Consider the following 15,779-nt stretch of genomic DNA (forward strand, 5'->3'; position numbering starts at 1 on the left):
CTAACCTGGCAGGTGGACATCCCCCGAGGGGTCCCGGACTGCAAGAGGGCACAGGCTGGGCTGAGGGAACCTTCTTCCCACCAAGTGCACGAACTTTCGTGCACTGGGCCTCTAGTATATATATATATATATATATATAAAAGCCTAAGTGACTGTCGACCATTCAACTGCCCAACTGGTAGCTATGATGCACAATGACCACCAGGGTGCAGACACTCAATGCAGGAGCTGCCGAGCTGCGGTGACTTGGCAGCTATGGTTCTTGGGTGACACACCCAGAACCAGAGAGGAGGGAGCTGGATTCTGAGGTGCATTACCCAAGAACCGCCCTCTCGCAATCTGAAACCCCTTGAGGGATGTTGGAGAGCTGGTTTTGGCCCGATCCCCCCAGGCCAGGCCATGGTACCCCACATGCACTGGTCCTTTAGTATAGTATAAGTTAGATGTACTCAGTGGTGATTCTACAGTGTTTTACTTGAATTTTCCTTTTCCTAAAGCTACGTGATAGGTAAACTAGAAGTTATAAGGCTACATTAAGAAAACCTACATATTGTTTGTATAATAAGTAGATTGAGTGTTGATTAGTCTGATAGTAGTTTTCTGACAAAGCTAAAAGTCAATGGAATCATTGTAGACCCCATCACTTACTGTCTATGACTTTGAGTAAGTTTCTCAAATTTTAAAAACCTATTTTGTAAAATGAAAATTTTAATAGCATCTACCCTAGTGTTGTTATAATGATTTAATGAGATAAGGTGCTTAGAATAGTGCCTGGCACAGTGTTCTCTGTCCTTTTCCTCCTCTTCTCTTTTTACTTTCTCTTCTCCTTATTCTTTTCTTTTTCTGCTTCTCTTCCTTCACCTCATATTTCTCCTTATTAGCATTATATAAAAATGTATTCTCATGAACCTTGAATCTATTGTGGAGGAACTTCTGGCTTATTGGCCACTTTCACAAGTCTTATCCATATGTTACCATACCAAATTATGATATTGACACCTACATTTGTTATGATCAGACCTCTAATGGAGAAGCTTGATGTTCTGTAACACACCTAAATCATTCAACACATTTTTCAGAAGGCCTGCTCTGTGAGAGAAACTGTGCTAGGTAGTGGCTATATAAAAATATGACACACTGCTTATAGTCTAGAGAAGGAGACAAATATAACACAGAACCCCCCACTATCATAGCCATTCTCAGAATGCTGAGGCATAGGAGGAGTCTGATATGCTTATGACAGTCACTGAAGCCTTGGCAAAGACAAAGCACTTAAAAGGGGTTGCGTGTGTGTGTGTGTGTGTGTGTGTGTGTGTGTGTGTGTGTGTGTGTGTGTTGGGGCATTGGACATAATTCCAGATATAGTGAACAACACGTGCAAAACTATAGAGGTATACGAGTGCATGTTATGATTGGAAACTAGCAAGTAACTGAATATAAAATCTGAGGACCTACTGTGTATCAAAGTTATGTAATAAACATGGAGTCTTCCAAGACTGAAACATAGTTCATTCCTATATAAGAGCAGCAAATTAAGTCCTTGTATGGCACCTGAGAATTATGTCTGTATAGAGGAAGTACTCCCATAGCACTTTGTACTGGTCTAAGTATTTGTTAATATTTGCTGGATGAAGAAATAAATAAAAGATACATCTTAAAGAATGTCCAGGAGTCAGCCAGGTGGAAGTTTTATTTCTTAAGTATTAGCATTCTTTCTCCACTCACTCTAGTGCTGCAATATTTATTTACGCAAATATTTTATTTAGCCCTTCTAATTATTTGCTGCCATCTAGTGTAATAAAGTTGATGTTGCAATGTTGGTTTTTATCCCAGTTTTACTGAAAAATAATTGACATACATAATTATATAAACTTAAGGCATACAGCATGATCATTTGATTTACATTTGTTGTGAAATGATTACCACAATAGGTTCAACTAATGTCCATTTTCTCATACAGATATAATCCTATATAATAAAAGCCTAATATGCTAAGTGTCTGACCAGTCCACCATTTGACCAGTTGCTATGATGCTCACTGACCACCAGGGGGAAGGCGCTTTGATCGGTAGGTTAGCTTGCTGCTGGGATCCTGCTGATCGGGACTGAACGAGATGGGCTGGACATACCCTGGAACCCTCCTGCAGTCCCTCCCCAGCCCCAATCATGCACCAGAGGGATCCCTTGGCCTGGCCTGCACCCTCTCGCAATCTGGGATCCCTTGGGGGATGTCAGAGAACCGGTTTCACCTGATGCCCACAGGCCAGGCCAAGGAACCCCACCAGTGCATGAATCTGTGCACCAGGCCTCTAGTAAAAGAAAAGAAAGAAGAAAAAGGAAAATACTTTTCTTATGATGAGAATTCTTAGGATTTATTCTTTTAACAACTTTCTTATATATTGTCCAGCAGTGTTAGCTATAGCCATCATGTTGTGCATTATACCTCCAGTGCTTATTTATATTATAACTGAAAGTTTTAATCTTTTGACCACTTTCTCTGTTTCCCCCTCTCCCCTACCCTCTGCCTCTAGTAACCACAAGTCTGATCTCTTTCTAGTTTATTTGTTTGCTTTGCTTTATTTTTAGATTCCACATATAAGTGAGATCATATAGTATTTGTCTTTTCCTACATAACATTTCATTTAGTGTAATGTCTTCAAGGTCTATCTATGTTGTCGCAAATGATAGGATTTCCTATTCTTTATGGCTGAATAATATTGGTATATTTATCTTTAACTTTTAAATCTCTTCATCCATCAGTGGACACTTAGGTTGTCTTAAGTCTTAGCTATTGGTGATAATGCTGCTGGGGACAAAGAAGTGCAGATATCTTCCTAGAAGTGGAAGGATCATATTGTTGCATCATAGGTTCTATTTTTAACTTTTTAGGGTTCTCCATACTATTTTCTATAGTGGCTGTACCAATTTACAACCCTACCAATAGTGCATAAAGGTTCCCTTTTCTCCACATCTACATTAGCCTCTATCTCTTCTCTTTTGAGAATAGCCATTCTACCAGGGGGGAGGTGACATGTCATTGTGGTTTTAATTTGTATTTCCCTAATCACTAGTGATGTTGAGCATCTTTTCATGCACCTGTTGGCCTTTGATGTATCTTCTTTGTAATGTTGCTTTTAATTAACATTATACTCTGTTGATTTTTGATGAGTATGGCCCTTCATAATTCATTTGAAAATGTAAGTCATAACTAAAATTTGAGTAAAAAGTGAGAAAGTATCATAATAATGGTGCTATTTAGTGTTATGTAATGATTTTCCAGATTGTAGTCTATGTGTTAAAGTTAAGTCAGTGAAATCAACTGATATAAAATTCAAGGATGGTGCATACAGAAAAGATAACTAATATAAGTTAAAACATTAAAAACACTCTAAGGTGGTGCAATGAAATGATATAATTTGGAACACCCTCTGTCCTATGGTGCTGGCTTCTGGGCTCCTGTACTTCCTCTGCTCAAAGTTCATTACTGTGTACTTGGTGATGATTTTTAATGTTTAAAAATGACGTAGTTCATTTCTCAGACAATTAAAAATACCCTAAGTGAATTGAATCATAAAATACCATTTAATTTGTTCACTGGCTGTAATTGTCATATACCTATCCTAGTATCATTCCCTCTTTCTCCCTTCACCCTCCCCTTTCCTTTCTGCATTCTGTGTAAGGAAAATACTGTTTTAGTTATTATTTCACTTTTAGAAAACTTGTGGCCCTGAAGTAAATGTTGGCTGGGAAGGTCTGCCATGACATCATTACTAGACTTTCAAGACAAATGTAACAGTAAGTTGTTTTTGAAGCCAGCACTTGCTGTGATGGAAGAGACTCCGGAAAGAGGACTTCCTGCCCTTCCAGGCTTAGGGCCCCTCAGAGTTTCCTCTGAGAGGTACCAAATTAGAATGGAATGCTTTATTAGAATATTCCATCTTCATCCTTTCCCCCATTTCTCCCTCCAGGTGTGCCACTAACACCGTGAATTCTACATGGAAGAAATTCTAAGCTGGTGCCAGAAGACCAGAATTTTAATTCTGGTTCCTGTCCAGGAAGTGGTGGTATGACATTAGTGAAGACACATAGACTACTCTGGGCTCACTTTCCTTTTTCACACAGTCAAGCATTGCGTTTAGATTTTTTATATATATATATTTTATTGATATTTTACAGAGAGGAAGGGAGAGGGATAGAGAGTCAGAAACATCGATGAGAGAGAAACATCAATCAGCTGCCTCCTGCACACCCCACTGGGGATGTGCCCGCAACCAAGGTACATGCCCTTGACCGGAATCGAACCCGGGACCCTTCAGTCCGCAGGCCGATGCTCTATCCACTGAGCCAAACCGGTTTCGGCTGCGTTTAGATTTTTGTTGTTGTTCTTTCTATTGGTAAGATGCAGTTATTTTTCTTGCTATTCACTTTGCTGAGCTTTATTTATTTTCTGTATTCCCTTCATTAGAAAACAATTCCTGAAGAGGTAGGGAAATAAATAATATTGGAAGAGTTGTTGAAGAAATATGGAAGGTTAAGTGGTTGCCATTCTTCTTTTAGGTCCATCCATCTGCTTAAAGGTAGCAGAATAGTTTCAGACCTATCCCTCATCCTTTCACAATTAAAAAAACAAAGCTGGCTCTATGAAGTCTGAAATGTGTTTCCCAATATCCAGTACTGGGAAAGATGTAAGTTCACCACATGCAGTTTATCAAAAGGGAACCTAAAGCTCGGGTGAGATAAAATGAGGGGAAGGTACAGGCAAGTACTGGAGGCAAAGTTAAATATTCAAACCCCACAGGAGATGCGGGAGATCTCCACTTTCACTGACGAGTTGCCAGCTGTGACCTCTACTTACATGACTTGTGGAAACTGGAGCTCTTTTTATGAAGCAAATACTGATTTTCTAGTGTGATTTATGAAAATTGGCCTTACTGGCTCATAAATGGGAAATTAGACTTAGTGAACACATTCTCTGGGTAGTCTGAAAAACAGAAGACTTTCGCTGTTAAAAGTGAGGCAATTTTACTTTATTTGGAGAAGCAGCAAGGGACCACTTAACCTTATAAGGAAAATAAAAAGAATTATGTGTCAGATTGGGAGCCTAGCCCTGTTAAGATGTTCCCCAGGAGCTGGTATTATGTGAAAGAAGATTCAAGCACATCATTCATTCATTTTCTATTTTCTTCTTTCTGTCCACTCTGATCTATCCTAAAACATTTATTTATTCCCTACTATTTCAAAGGCCCCTTTAAAAAACATAAACAATACATCAGAAGGTGGGAAACAAGTGTGGGAAGACAATGAACAAAATAGCAGTTGAAATGGCTGGCCCTGCTTTGGTGGCCTCTCTGATTCTCCCCCCGCCCCCCCACAAAACCCCACTACAGAGAGAGAAAGCGATTCTCCAGGTCTGAAAGTCAGTAAGTTACATAAAATATCCACATTCCAAGATGATGCTGACTGATCCAGGTAACTTCCTAACTTGGAGTTGTCACAACTAAAAAGGTTCAAGTGATGAAAGACTGTTCCTTAACATAAGCTTGTAAACTGGACGTGAAATCACATTTTCTAGTTTCCCTTCCAATACTGAAGTCCTTGAGGCAGAATAGTAAGCTGCTCGGGAAATTCCCTGACAAGTGCAATAAGGCAGTGGTCGGCAAACTCATTAGTCAACAGAGCCAAATATCAACAGTACAACGATTGAAATTTCTTTTCAGAGCCAAATTTTTTAAACTTCTTCTAATGCCACTTCTTCAAAATAGACTCGCCCAGGCCGTGGTATTTTGTGGAAGAGCCACACTCAAGGGGCCAAAGAGCCACATGTGGCTCACGAGCCGCAGTTTGCCGACCACTGCAATAAGGGAGATGGAGACAAAATAATTAGACGAGGCCAAACATTTTGTAATTTATGGGGAGAGAAGAAATTACATGTCACATGCAACAATCTGGTAAATATTTATGAATTTTCTGCTTCTTAATAGGAAGGTGTGAAAATAACTAAACTCCTGATTGCACATTAGCAATTACTATCAGTCTGGAGAAGATAAGAAAAACACAGTCCTGAGTAGAGTCTCTGTGTCTGCACAGAAAACACACCAACACATAAAAAATATGTATGATGCCCATCTCATAGCAATTATGTTTTTGTATCTAGCGATTAGGAGATGATATAATATATAAAAACCTGACATGAATTTAGACCACTCTTAATGGAATTTGATTAACTGTGCCTGGTAGTCTTATACATTTTAAATGCACTGCATATATTATCTGGAGACCTTCTTCAAACTATAGATGTTAAGTGAGCAAAAGGATTGGATGATCTCTTGCATTAACCCCCTAGGGCCTAAGGGCCAAAGGAAGGAACCTGTCTACTTCTCTGGAACAATTAACTCAATCAGTTTGAGGAGCAAAGGCCCTGAAATACAAGTTGTTTGAGCTTTCCCTTCTGTAATGAGTGTCATGAAGACAAAGGGTATATAGAAAACATGTATGTTTTTCCTTCTCAAACATTCCCCTGCCTTGAGATTTGTGCATTGCCCTGCCACCTCCTTTACCATCTATAATAATAAAAGCATAATATGCTAATTAGACTGGACAGCCGAACAACCTTCTGGACGTCATTCTGGACGTCCTTCCTGATGAAGTCGCAGCAGTGGGGGCCGAGGCAGAAGCAGTTAGGGGGTGATCAGGCAGGCAGGTGAACAGTTAGGGGCAATCAGGCATGCAGGCAGAGTGGTTAGGGGCAATAAGGCAGGCAGGCGAGCAATTAGGAGCCAGCGGTCCTGTATTGCGAGAGGGCACAGGCCGGGCTGAGGGACCCTCCTCCCCCATGCATGAATTTTATGCACTGGGCCTCTAGTCTCTCAATAATTCTCTAGAAACAGTGGTTCCTGCACTTAGTGGTTTCATGCACCAGGAACATTTAATAAGACAAAACTAAATAAAAACATGTAAATGCTAGGGTAAATGGGGACATTGTGCAATGAGAAACATTAAGAAACAATATCATTTTCATCTTCTAAAAGAAGATGCACTGAGATTAAAAAGAATATAATCTCAACATAAAGAGTCAAATTTAAGGCAAATTAATTTAATGGAAAATTGATTGCATTGTCCTTATTTTTTTATTTCCTAGAAGACTAATGAAAATATCCGTATGAACTGGTCAATTTGAATCACTACTTAAGATAGCAGTATAATCTTTGTTTCAAATAACATAATTTAGTGGAACATTTTTATTTTTTCCTACCTATAACTTATGTTCCATCAGGAAAGCCTCAGACAATTCTGTTTTTTCCATGCTGAACACAGTTTCAAACTTAGGTCTAACATGCCATGTTTATTTATTTGCTTATATCCCGCTAGCTTCCTTGGATTATATTTCTTAATTTGGTCATAAAAAATACTTAGCCTCATTCCCAAAAAAACTATTTGAGATGGTTCATAGCATATATTGTAATAAAATTCAATAAACAGAAGGGGGAATTGAAATAAGATAAAAATTAAAATGAGGAAATAACATTAGAACACAAAAATACATGCTGAGAGTCTTATATAAATTTTAGATCTGAGTCTCATATTTGAATTTGAATCTAGGATTTCTAGCAGCCAAAAGAAAGAGGGAAGCAGCTTGATAAATCATCTAATATGGCATAACAATACACCAAAACATAGCTGCTTAAAATAACAGACGTTTATTATCTCTGAAGGTCAGGAATCCAGGCATAGTGTAGCTGGATGGTTTTGGCTCAGAGTCTTTCACAAAGCAGAAGTTAAGATGTTAGCTGGTGCTGCAGTCATCTGAGGGCTTGACTGGGGCTGCAGGATTCACTTCCAAGATAGTTCATCACATGGCTGTTGGCTGGGGCTGATAGCCTTGGTTTCTCACTGGCTGTTGGCAGAAGGCATTAATTCTTCACCATGCCTCTCCACAGAGCTGCCTGAGTGTCCGTATAGCAGCTGGATTTCCCAGGCTGAGTGATTTAAGAAAGAAGGCAAGAAAGGAAGCCGTATTGCCTTTTATGATGTAGTCTTGAAAATGACATATCATACTTCTATAGTATTCTGTTGGTCACAGACACCAACCTTATTGCACTGTGGGATGCAACTACACAAGAATGTGAATATCAGGAGATGGGGATCATTGAGGACCATCTTGTGGGATGGATGGCTCTGCAATAATCAAAGTAAAATATTAAATATTATTAACTTTAAAAACAAAGCTGTTTCATGGGGGAAAAGAAAGGTTTATTTTCTGTAGGCTGAGACACGAGAGAAATTTATTTCATGAAACTACATAAAGGTGATCCTATCTAATAAAAGGGTAATATGCAAATTAACTGTCACTCCATCACAAAGATGGCAGCGCCCATAGTCACAAGATGGCGGCACCCAGTCCTCTCAGCCCCGCTGGAGTCCCCCAGTCCTGGGGGGGGAGGGACGCGCTGAGAGTGGGCAGCGTGAGCAGCCTGGTGGAATGCTTGTTTTATCGCCATGGCGATGAGGCAAGCGTTCCACCCCAGCTGCAGAGGGCCTCTGGGCAGCGGGCACAAGCGGCCCGGGGCAGGGTGGGGGGGCGCGAAGGGAGAGACACTTGCGTCGTTGCCCTGGCAATGAGGCAAGCGTTCCGTGCCCAGCCGCGGATGGGCCTCTGGCCAGGCCGGGGTGCAGATGGGCCTCTGGGCTGCACAGAGCCTCTGGGCAGTGGGTGCAGAGTGGCCAGGCCCTACAGAGAGCTACTGGCACATGGATTCATGCGCAGAGCTACTAGTATTTTTTTTTTTTTAAATATATTTTATTGATATTTTACAGAGAGAGGAAGGGAGAGAGGGATAGAGAGCTAGAAACATTGATGAGAGAGAAACATCGATCAGCTGCCTCCTGCACACCTCCCACTAGAGATGTGCCCGCAACCAAGGTACATGCCCTTGACCGGAATCGAACCCGGGACCCTTCAGTCCGCAGGCTGACGCTCTATCCACTGAGCCAAACCGGTTTCGGCAGGGCTACTAGTATTACATAAAATTATATAAAATGCTCTCAACAATGTGCTTAAAAGAGCTCTAGTATGAGTTATATATTAATGTGTTTTATGTTACCCTTCATTCTGAAAGTAATGGCTGTGTTCTCCCAGAATTCATATGTTGAAGTCCTACGCCCCAATGTGATGATATTAGGATGTGGGGCTTTTGGGAAGGAATTAGATGAGGTCATGAGGGTGAGGTCCTCATGATGTGAATTGTGCCCTTATAAGAAGAGACCTCTCTCTTGCTCACTCGCTCTCGCTCTCGCTCTTTCTCTCTGTCTCTCCCATGTGAGGACACAGAAAGAAGATGACCATGTGCCAACCAGGAAGAGAGCCCTCTCCAGCAGACACTGACTCTGCTGGCACCTCAATTTTGGATTTCCCAGCCTCCAGAACTGTAAGAAGTAAGTTTCTGTTGTTTATACTACCCAGCCTAAGATATTCTGTTATAGCAACCCAAACTAAGATACCCCTTGATGTAAATTAATGGCATAAAAACAAAATATCACCAAGTGAAAGCACTGACATTGGAAATCTATACAATCAGTCAAAATGTACTAGCATAATGCTCCTCTAGGGAAAGTGGAGTGATGCTCCTCAAATTGGCGTAATTTTATTCCTGGGATATACATGCAGTGTGCTGGGTAAACTTAAATACAAGAGATTAACATGGATTTATACATATTTTCTGAAGCATTACACTTACATGAAGATTTGGAAGGAAAGTTGTACTTTTATTAAAATATTTTGTCACATAAACCAACAAGAAAAACCAGCAATTCATCTTGTTTTACTTTTTTAAAACTAATTTTATGTTTTACATTTCATTTTTGCATGTTTTAATATTTTTTTATTCCAGGAATTATGGGAAATTTGGACTTTTGTGTCATTGAGGAAACTTAGTTTATTTTCTCCTTTCCCCTCCCAACTGGGTGCATTATTGCTGTGAGCCCACTTCCTTCCTCCCTGTTATTCACCCTTTCCCCTGCCCCCAAAGTAGTGCTTAGAGCTGGACCATGTGATTTCTTAGCCTGTGGATGCTCACACTATTTAGTATTTTGAAGAATGAGGTAGCTTCTTGTCAAACCCCTGAATGTATGTTTGTTTGTTTGTTTATTTATTACTTTGATTATAAAGAACTAGAGGCCCGATGCACGAAGTTCGTGCAAGGGGCTTGGCCCTCACAGCCCTGGCTTCATCCGGAACGTCATCCGGATGGTCATATGGACGGTGTTCTGCTGTTCAGTCTAATTAGCATATTAGCTCTTTATTATATAGGATAATTTTCTCACAAATCAGCTCAACTTCCTAACATAATTTCCCATAATTAAATATTTTTCTTTAAAAATATGAAATTTTTCTTAGTTTTATGTCCCATGGCAGTGAGTGCCCCTGCAATAGATACAAATATACCTGAAATCCTGCTTTAAAAATTACTGTAATGCCTCTCGTTATTTTCCTAAACAATGTAATATTATACATTTAGAATTGTATTTTTTTAATTTATTGATTTCAGAGAGGAAGAGAGAGATAGAAACATCAATGAGAAAGAATCATTGATTAGCTGCCTCCTGCACACTAGCTTAAACTTCAGGTTTGTGAGGGTGAACTCGGAGTAACTACATTAGGGGTTGAGCACACAACCTGGGCATGTGCCCTTGACTGGAATTGAACCTGGAACCCTTCAGTCTGCTGGCCGATGCTCAATCCACTGAACTGAACTGGCTAGGGCTAGAATTGTATTTTTAATTAGGGTCACTCATTGGTGGTAGCAAATGAGAATTTTGATTGATAAGCTTAATGTCTGTGGATATGTAAACTATTCATCCTTAAATAAAGAAAATAACTGAAATGGTCAAAGGTTATGAGCAAATTACATTGTCTCTGAAGAACCCCTCTTTGGCAGGAAAAAAAAGAGTTAGCATTACTTCAATCATAGCGTGAAAATCAGCAGTAAGAAGCAGCAGCTGGTCAAAAAATATAAAATGTACTTAGACGCTAGATTATATGTGATAGCAAATTAACCTCAAAATACAGTATACGAGGGCTACTGTTAGTTAACAAAGTGTACAATGTGTAACAAACTGTACAATGGCAACTGTTAGTTAACAAAGAGACATGCAAACAGTATAACTGGTCTCACTTGACCAGTTGATTGTGGGTCCAGTAACTCTTCAGTGAAGGCAGCTCTGTTCCAAACAGGGACTCAGGGATCTAGTTTGCTTTCTTTTCATATTGTGACTTATCTCACAACATGGCTTCCAGATTGCAAGATCATCTACTGGCTCTTAAAAGCTTGGAGTTAGAAATAACACACATTATTTTCTTTCCCAGTCAAAGCTAGTCACGTGGGCAATTGTATAAGAAAATGTGGAGGAACATATGTGTACTTGGTGAGCAGTAAATGTCTCTGCCATGAATGCTTTTCTAAGCATGAGTCTTATTTTTATGGAAGTGCAAAATAGCTTAAACTTTAGGTTTGTGAGGGTGAACTCGGAGTAACTACATTAAAAAATACCCATGTTTCAGTGGCTTTAAAAAACCAACCACCCAAATTATAAAGAAAAATCACTAAAAAATTTTCACAGAGATGAATAATTAAGGGTGCCTTTAAAATCAGTTTTAGAATTCTGTGGGCAATGAAGCTACTAAATAGGAGAAAATTTGGTACTGTAAATTTGGCCAAAATATATTTTGCTTCAAAAATTGGTATCTAAGATGAAACAATTTACCTTTTTTGAACTATACCATCAAAGGATACATTTTCATATGCTCAAAACATGTATCCAAACAAATGTAACAAATATTGATATAGCTTTTCACTTATTTTTGTTTACTATTATGTTGAGAATATTTGTGAAATCATATTTATTTGCAAAGTACAAACAAAAGTATTTTCAACAAGATGTGTGAATTTTTTTTTGACAGACAACGGTTTAGTTTTTATTTCATAATCATAAACTTAACTCTGCAATCCAGCTAGACTGGGAAGGGGAAGGAAATTATGGAACCCAATGAACTGGCAAGAGCACAGAGGTTATGGAACATTCCAAGCAGCTGGGGGTGAAGGGCGCTCTCCTGAGCGACAGAGGAACCGTCAGGTGGGGAGATAAAGCTCCAGTCAGATTCATCAGAGCTGTGCACAGTCAGCAATGGTGATCTTCTTGCTGGTCTTGCCATTCCTGGACCCAAAGCGCTCCATGGCCGTCACAATATCCATGCCCTCTTTCACCTGGCCGAAGACCACGTGCTTGCCATCCAACCACTCGGTCTTGGCAGTGCAGATGAAAAACTGGGAGCCGTTTGTGTTGGGCCCAGCATTTGCCATGGACAGGATGCCAGGGCCTGTATGTTTCAGGATGAAGTTCTTATCTTCAAATTTAGATGGACTTGCCGCCTGTGCCATTATGGCGTGTGAAGTCACCGCCCTGGCACATAAATCCCGGGATGATCCTGTGGAAGCAGGAGCCTTTGTAACCGAATCCTCTCTCCCCAGTGCTCAGGGCACGGAAGTTTTCTGCGGTCTTTGGAACTTGGTCTGCAAACAACTCGAAGGAGACGCGGCCCAAGGGCTCGCCATCGACGGCAATGTCGAAGAACACGGTAGGGTTCACCATGGCTGATCACGAGTGGCTTCGGAGTGGCGGTGTCTGCAAAGCCAAGATGTGTGAATTTTACTGAATGGAATAGCAACTGAAAAAAATTAATGAATGGGGTGAAGTCTATCACATGTAGAGCAGGGTGGGGGGAGGGGAGTTTTTGTGTGCTTATCTCCTGAATTTGTAGCCAGTACTGCATTTTTTATTGAGAGCATTTCATCTGAAAAAAAAAAATGGTCTCTTTAATGTGTATGTTTTTTAAAATATATTTTATTGATTTTTTACAGAGAGGAAGGGAGAGGGAGAGAGCTAGAAACATCGATGAGAGAGAAACATCAATCAGTTGCCTCCTGCACACCCCCTACTGGGGATGTGCCCGCAACCAAGGTACATGCCCTTGACCAGAATCAAACCTGGGACCCTTGAGTCCGCAGGCTGACACTCTATCCACTAAGCCAAACCGGTTAGGGCTAATATGTCTGTTTAATGCGATGGTGAAAATGATTAATTGTGAATGTTTTTACTGAAAACAATAGCATTGTTTCAATGAAAAATAAATGTTGAAGGTATGTGAAGAACGAGCTTGAGGATCATGAATCATTGGATTTTTAAATTTACATGTGATAAAAAAAATTATAGCTTTATTGGTAAAATCTGACTTTCTTCATTGAAAATGTCTTTTGACAAGTAACCCCAAAATTGTAAAATATACTGACCCTGTATGAAGGAGCCTATTAGTCTTTCCTATTGCTCTAGTGAGTTGTTCTTACAGAATGTCTGATATTAGCCTTGAATATCTGGTTGCACCCTATTATCTTTATAGCCACATTCTGACTGCCTCCTCTTGATGATTTCTAGTCATAGCTTGTAATGTAGTAAAAACGAATCAACAAAAAAAACCCCAAAAAACAAAACTCACCCCTATTGTCATCTCTGTCCACATATGTATGGAATTCTGGGGTCTCCAGAATATTGTTACCTCAAGGGAGAAGAAAAAATTGGCAAGAAATTGAAAACATGTTTGATAGGAACTTGTCTCAATCCAATTTTGCAAAATTGGTGTGTTCTCTGCTATAGCATTTTGTCCATTTACCACAAGACATGATTTTACTCATTTTCCCCTGCCGATAACTAATTGAAAACATTGTTTCTATATTCAAACAAACACCAACTAGGATGGGAGAGTCCCAATAGTTAGTTTTTATTCTGGAGCTCTCCATTGGGTTGGCCAGACGGTCAGAACTGCATTGTTGTTTGAAGGCTTCTTCTGCCCAATTTTGCTTCATTTCCTCTGATTTTCATAGACATCACCCTCCAAAGAACCGCTTGCTCTCCTAATACCACCTTAGTGTCGGCTTCCTCAAGCACCTGAAGTGATGCAGTAAGGCACCAGCACTGAAGATTGGGGGCTGGATCATTCACCATTTGTCTGGCAATGGCAGCCCTGCCCCAGGTGGTAAGTGAGGCAAAGGCAGTTTCTAACACATGATAGCAGCCAAGTCACTAACACTGTCTCCAGTGGGGAAAGTGTTCTGGTAGAGAAGAATACCTTGGCTGGTACAATAATTCAAGGCTTTTGAAAGTTCCCAAGGTGGTGATGGGCGGACAATGCATACAAGGACATGATATTGACTAGCTGGTATTAACTTGCATTGATACTCTACAGAGGGATAATTAAATGTTGAGGGCATTTCACAAACACTTGAAAATCAAGTGTGAAGGTCATCGAGCCTCTTTGGTAACTACAAAAGGTCTTTATTTCCTGCAATGAGAGAGCAGAAATTGCTGAAAACCATACTCAGGACTTAATAGTTTGAGTCACTGAGCTTCAAAGAAAATTGACTTCAACTAAGGCAGGACTGCTATGCCAAGGTCAGAGGTATGGGAAACTTGGGTCTCTCACACATGGGATGAAGACATTTGTATGGATAACCCCAAAGATTTTGAATCCCCAGACTCCTCTGAGTCCTCAGCCTGCAGAGGTGGCCGTCCCTGTCACAACTAGCACTCCCAGCTCCTATTTCCCAGAGGGAGAACACTACAGAGGGCTCTCTCCTGCAAGGCATCAGCGGCTCCCTCGGGATCTGCCCTTGCTTTCTCTCCTGGCTCCCGGGCCAGTAACTAAGATAAAGCCATGGCATACCCCATCAAGGACATGCTGGACTTGGCATAAGAAGAAAGAGACCATACCCCAAAGGAGCTGCATGTACTAGCAGGAGACAGGGAAGTTTTTTTTTTTCCCCTTTAAATAATCTTTATTATTGAAAGTATTACAGATGTCTCCTCTTTTCCCCATTGACTCCCTCTCCCCCACTTCCCCATTCGCCCTCTACTCCCCACCCCCAGGCCTTCACTGCACTATTGTCTGTGTTCATGGAAGGAAAGGTTCTTGATCAAAGTGGCTAAAATTTAAGACTTGAAAAGAAAGAAATTATTGACTTTGGATTATTCTCTTGGGATCTGAGATTTAACATTCTGACAAGGACCCAAACTCATTGTTAGTGTGACTTTTAGAAGCTTGAAGAAGGCAATGGCCCATGACCAATGAAGTTGAAATGCCTAAATTACCATGGCTAATGGCAGAGGAAGGGAGAGATTGGGCATGCCAGAATTTTTATGTTTTATCCATGTCTTTATTAGACATTTATCATTATTCCTTTTTACTTAGCACATAAGCAACCAGAACTCAGAGATATAGTTTGTCTTTTCTCTACTGTATCCCCAAGGCTTTGACCAGTGTCTGAAACATACCAGACTTCAGTTGATATTAGTCAAATGAATGAACCCAGGAATGAGGCAATAGATTCCCCTAAAGTAATAGCAACCTCTTGGAAGCTAGTCAACAGGACTTTTTCTATTTATACCTTTCCAACTGAAAATTGGCAACCAACATATATTTTTATTATGTGTGGTTGTTGTTTTCCAAGCCCGTGTTTTGTTAAACAGAGGGAGGGTCGAATTATTTAAAAAGAAAAAAAAATTGACTGTAAAGTCCAGGGAGAGATTATAACAAATCACAAATAGTTTCATCAACTTCAAGGACACTCCCCTTTCAACTGGAAAGCCACACTGACTGATGTTAAAGAACACTAATCCTGGAATAGTCCAATCTTCAATAGCTTAGAAAGTACTAATAGAAGATGATTCCAGTT

The 15,779-nt window shown here is 40.2% G+C and overlaps 1 pseudogene across 1 annotated transcript; it reads right to left on the reverse strand.

Annotated features, from left to right (window-relative positions):
• Positions 1-11,942: 11,942 nt before the first annotated feature.
• Positions 11,943-12,681, reverse strand: LOC308241437 (peptidyl-prolyl cis-trans isomerase A-like; annotated as a pseudogene). The gene has a single exon. The product of its transcript is annotated as a peptidyl-prolyl cis-trans isomerase A-like (transcript).
• Between the last annotated feature and the right edge of the window lie 3,098 nt (positions 12,682-15,779).

The sequence above is a fragment of the Plecotus auritus genome (assembly GCF_963455305.1).
Source record: "Plecotus auritus genome assembly, chromosome: 2".
Classification (NCBI taxonomy): Eukaryota; Metazoa; Chordata; class Mammalia; order Chiroptera; family Vespertilionidae; genus Plecotus; species Plecotus auritus.